The sequence below is a fragment of the Dysidea avara genome, chromosome 10 (genome assembly GCF_963678975.1).
Source record: "Dysidea avara chromosome 10, odDysAvar1.4, whole genome shotgun sequence".
NCBI classification, from domain to species: domain Eukaryota; kingdom Metazoa; phylum Porifera; class Demospongiae; order Dictyoceratida; family Dysideidae; genus Dysidea; species Dysidea avara.
This window is the reverse complement of record NC_089281.1, coordinates 10,946,553-10,952,575: the sequence shown is the minus strand read 5'-3', so window position 1 is coordinate 10,952,575 and position 6,023 is coordinate 10,946,553.

Sequence of the window (6,023 nt, the reverse complement as noted above, 5' to 3'; positions counted from 1 at the left end):
CCCAAAATTGATCAGTTGAACAGGCTAAATTTATTTTCAATATTGATTGATTGATTGATTGATTATTATTTTAACCTCTCAACAATTGGCAAAGCCGTTCTAGGACAATTAAGTAGGCAGGACATATAGTGAACTACATTTGATAGCAGGGAATGGTGTGCTAAGTAAATAATATAAGTTTGTGCATCAAAATGGTGATAAATGTATCAACAGCATGTCAGTTTACATCTACTATCACTACACTGCTTAATGATTGTGTAATTCCTTCTCCAAAAATGAACAGGTGAAGGAAACACATTAACTTGTGTGGTCATATAATTAAAGAATTGATAGATGTGTTATGACTGTTCTATTAGAGTGATTTACTGGTTTATCAATTTCATCAAGTCATACAGTGTGGTAGTACTGTATAGTAGGGATCATGAATGTTTTCTAAAATGAGTCACCAAAACCAGCTAGTCTCACAATATGTTTTCATGGGAATTAGGTGGAATTTCTACTGACTGACAAACTAATTAACTAGCTAATGCCTGCAGACCAGCTACCTCAATAATGGCTAAAAATATATAGCAACGGGCTTGATTTTTCAGCCCAACTGGTGCCTTTTAGCCTACTATGTACATAAAATTCATGCATAATGGACTTAGCTTTGTCCTCCTTATGTCCCAGTTCTTTTTGCTGACAGCACAAGTTGCCGATTCATGGTAGCACAGCAATGGCTTCGCGGTAGTGATGCACCCATGGCTTTGGTGTAGAAAATCATTGGTAATTTTGCACCAAATCTCCAACAATCCAAGTAAGCTGATTGCAACCTTCACTTACCATTCTCCATGTGTAGGGCTGTGGAACAGACTGAACATAGTTGAAATTGACTTGAAAACTATGTGAAATGGCTACACAGCTTATTAGTAATTAGTAGGGGGTGTGCTTGTCATGCATCATAGCCTCACAATTTTGGAGCTATTCCTTCTTTTGATGCAGCGTTATAGAAGTTCAATAATGATGAATTACTAAAAGGTTAACAAACAAATGAAAAGAACTAGTAGGGATCATTACAATAAAAAGTGCTTAAACAATGGGGATCATTAAGTCTTTTAATGAGTTTAATTCCAGTTGGTGTCAACAGCTTGTGGTGGTACTTATTGATACCAACAGTCAGTGTCAATAGCCTCTACTTTCATTGTAATGATCCCTACTAGCTTATAAACTTTCTACTTTTCCGGCCCTTTCACTTGTATATTAATGTTTTAATCACCCAGTCCCTTATATCCTCTAATAATAATAAGAATGCTATTCCCTCTGTTAAAGCAGATGCTTCATTAATGTTTCACAGAGACTACATAACCTTTGTTTAAGTGGATATTTAGCTGGTCACTGGGCAGGGCCGCCCAGAGAAATTAAGGGGCCCAGGGCAAAGAGTTAAAGTGGGGCCCTTGACCCAAGTTGTAAGGTGAAGACCAAAAAAAAAAAAAAAGGTCACAACCTGTTGGCAATGACAATAACTACTCATCACCAACCATATCTCCTTATCTATAAGCTTGCTACACTGCTCCTCTGAACAATACTGTGACTGCTCTATTAGAGTATTTAGATCTGACTGCTCTATTAGAGTATATCGATCTTTTAAACAGGTATTCAGGGGGCCCTTCATGGGGCCTCCTGGGGCCCCTTTCAGGCTGGGGCCCGGGGCAAAATGCCCCAGTTGCCCCCCCCCCTGTGGGCGGCCCTGTCACTGGGTATGGTATGAACATTTTATGGAGATTCGCCCCTATGGTTAAGAAACATGTTCGTAACACATTAATACATACGCTCCTAATAGCATTCTTAGGATTAGGAACAGTGCTCCTAGGATTAGTAAGATATGCACCCCATTGGGTAGGAAGATGCTGGCACAACTGGGATTAGAACTGCATGAAATTTAAGGTTGGTTGGTTGGGTTAAAGGTATTGGTTAGATATACAGTATTTAGATTTGTAACAAAAAAACAAAAGAACTTGCAGCAGGCAGTAGTGACACAGTGCTTGGTATGGCATGACACACCACAGCGATAGAGGTGGACAGTGTGAGTCCCAGTTGCAGAGGCTTTTTTGTTTGTTTTCTTTTATCCTTTTTTTATTAGCGTTTTTAAATAGTATTAATAAACTTCATGATATTAGCTTACACCTAGTGAGACGCTTTCTATAGGGTAGTATGTATACGAAAACAACTATAGCTCCCCATACATGTACAGTCAAACCTGTCTAGGCCGGTCACCTTCGGGCCAAAAGTTGTTGACCATAATAGGCTGGTAACTGCTTTTGACAGGTATAGCTAGATGTCTTATTTGAGGAATTATAGTTAGAGAGGTGGCCTTTCTATACAGGTGGCCGTTAATGCAGGTTCCACTGCAGCATTATGGCTAATCTAATCAAGGGCTTCATTGTGACTGTGACAATAGACTAGCTATAGCAGACAGACTGTTTTGGCTAACTTATGAAAATCACTTACATCATTCTGAAGTAATCCTGAGTTCTTTGCAGTATTTATTACTACCGCTTAAGGGCCGTATTAACAGATCATTTTACAGTGGGGCACCCTAAAGAGAATTGAGAAGAGACTTTCAGTCTTTACAGTGACAGATCCAGAGGGGGGCACAAGGGTCATGTGCCCCCCCCCCCCCCCCCCTTCATTCCTTTCAAAAAAATTGCATACAAAATCAAATAAAGCAGTCACAGTGTTCATGAGGCCGTGTAGCTTAACTATGAAGCTATAAATAAGGATCTTTATATACTTTATAATATATACATTTGGTAAAGGACAGCCATTATTGCTGTGACCATTTTTTTGCTCTTCAACATTTTAGCAATGTGCATCCCCTCTTTCTAAACTCTGGATCTGTCCCTGCTTTATGTATACTTTACAAAATTGTTTATGGTCTAATCGAGATGTGTCTTTACCAGATTCTGTCATTGTGAGAGGAAAACCATCAATGATTAAATTACATTAACGTAAATTAAATGCAAGTGAGTCCTTGGACACATGCGACCATGGGAACGGTTCTAAAACAAGAACCTGCATGCATGCATGGGCATGGCAAGGGTGTGTAGATATAAAAAATAGAATAATTATAGTAGACAATTACATAAATGTTAGTTAATGTTAGTAGGATCCAACCACTCTTTACAGTTCCTAGCCAAAAATATCCTCTTGGATGCAAGGATACTTTGGTAGGCAGGATCATCTAAGCATTTTTCTAATGGATGACTTGGAGATAGCTATGGTGGCTGAGTTAGAAAATTTGCCAAAAACTTCCATGGCCAAGTGCTGAAATTTCAATAGTTTCATAATAACTGGAAATGTTCAACCTATATCAAATTCTGTTGATAATTAACTTTTGATTGCTTCCTATGCCATGCTGATTGTAAATGATGGACAGAGTCTAATGGACATGTCAATTTTAGCATAGCAACACAATGGTCTTGCAAGTTGTATACAACAATATCAGGATGATATGAAGTTATCAGAATAGATGTTGACCATTGTTGGGATAACAGCTTGAGGTGCTGGTGGTTATGTAAGTCAGCAAAGACATAAACAAATTATTCCCTTAATGAACATAGTAGCTAGGACATAGAGGACCTGATTATGATGATAAGTGTAGCACTGCTGAGACAATGAAACAAAGCACATGAGCTGTTCTGGATTGGATGGAATCACATAATGAGCACTTGGAATTATATTGTATTGACCACCTGTGAAGGTTGACAGCAGTGGGTAGAGTATCAGAGGCAGCTCAAAGGAGAAATGATAGCTAATCCTGCCAGAAGTCTATTCCAGGTCCTGCAAGAACTTTCCAATTCAGCAGAGTTATCAAACTTGGATTGGACAGAGCATGTCTTCAAGTCAGTGATCTTCACTTAATGCAATGAGTCGACTGGTTTTTGGCTTTAAGGTATAGGGATTGAGCAGATGGTAAGGCAGATATAGCTACTTCTGGGCAATATAGTCAAAATGGAGTACTCATTAGGCTAAATTCTCTGTTTCCCATCCTGGACTAAGGCATATTGCATGTGGGCAGGCGTTCCATTTCAATTATTCCATTATACGATTGGCAGAATTTCAAGCCATTACTTACCTGGCACAACAAAAAAAGCTACATAAAAGCATGCTTACTTCCTTTTAAGTTGCAAAAATAACAAAAACGTGAATTTCTGCCGACTTTATAGCACCACTGACATGTGAGCTGACACTGTTACAAGATGGCTTTTTACTGAGCCTGTACAATATGCAAGAATAACCAGAAAGTACTAAAGATTACGGAATAATGGAATATTTATATCTGACAATAACCAGATGCGGCGGGAAACAGAGATTTATTTGGAGTAGCCTTATCATTAATTTGTAAAGCAACTTCCCAAGATGTAGTTGCAGACCTAGCTCTTGAAGCCGGGGGTAGACCATAGATATACTAACCCCAGGTATCATGAGATATACTAACCCCAGGTATCATGAACAGACTAATTATAAGCTTGCTTCCCTGGACACATGCTGAGGAGTACAGCATATATGGCACTTGTCTAGACTACAAGCTGTCTGTGGATGACTACAAGCTGTCTGTGGATCAAGTCACCACCTGGCCTGGGATTTTTTCTGCATTCAGCATAGTTTTCAGTTACAGGTTTCTGACTCCTTGCTTCACAGGCTTATTGTTAGCCTCGCTGCCACAGGTCCTAGAGGGATAGTTGTCAGTATAACTCTTGAAGCACTACAAGGCTATTTAAGCCATTTCTTGAAACCCACTTACGTATTACTAGAGGACACAACATGACAAATTTAAATTCATTCATCTATCTTTTAATCTAAAATTTCCTACTTCTTACTTATTAATGGTAACCCAATCACTACAAACAATACTCACTGTCTACAGACCTCTCTTGGAGAGACCACCATAGTCACATTTCTGTTAAAGCTTACAAAACCCTTGGTTTACTAGCTTAGGCGTGCCTTTTGTCATACTGCAAACATCCTGACCAAAAAGTCACTCTATACTTAGCTTTAGTAAGGTCACAACTTATTTACTGTTCCCACCCCTACCAAATGATATTATCATACTTGAAAGAATACAATGCCGGGAAACTAAATACATTCTCAACAATTTTACATCGACTATAAGAAACGTCTTATAAATCTCAATTTGTTACCACTAATGTATTTTTTTGATCTGTATGACATTCCCTTTTTTTGTAAAATCAATCAAAAACACTGCGGATAGCTTCAACATTAGAAACTATGCAGTTTTCTGTCAGTTTTCTACTAGATCATCTGCCAACAGCAAACTAAAACATGCATGTATTCTCATCTACCAACAAGCAAAGCAACTTTTATTTTAACAAACTTCCAAGAATACACAATGCCTTACCTGCTCTAGATCTGAATCAATCTTTTATCACTATCAAGACATACCTAAAGCAGTTTCTTTGGAATCATTTTACAACCAATTTTACTCCAGGCGATCCACACACCCTCAATTTTGTTTGTCCTTAGCCTGTTCCATCTGTTCCAAGCATCCTCGTACACCCAACTTCAGTTCCCTTAACACTCAAACAACACTTGTAATCTTATTATAAACTAGTGTAGTTAATTTAATGTAGTAGTAGTAAGTAATTGTTAGTATAATAGGTGCTGGTACAAGTAAGTCCCGTAGCCAGGGGGATTCGGGGGTTCTGAAGAACCACCCTCTTGGAAAAAAGGTCCATAATTTCCACAATAATATTTTAGTATACAAGTCCAAATTTTCAGCAGCAAAAGTCCATTATAGCTACAGCTTACTAAATACCACTAATAAGTGGCAATATAAAGCTGAATTAAGTGCTCTTGAGTAGCTTATTCAGTGCTTGTAATGCAAGATTGAAATACTCTAATAGAGCAGTCAACCACTCTAATAGAACAGTCACAATTACATTTTCTTTTATAAACTGTGTGTAACCTATTATTTATTTACAAAAACATGCTGAGATCATCTAAACTAAAGCTTAATTATAAAA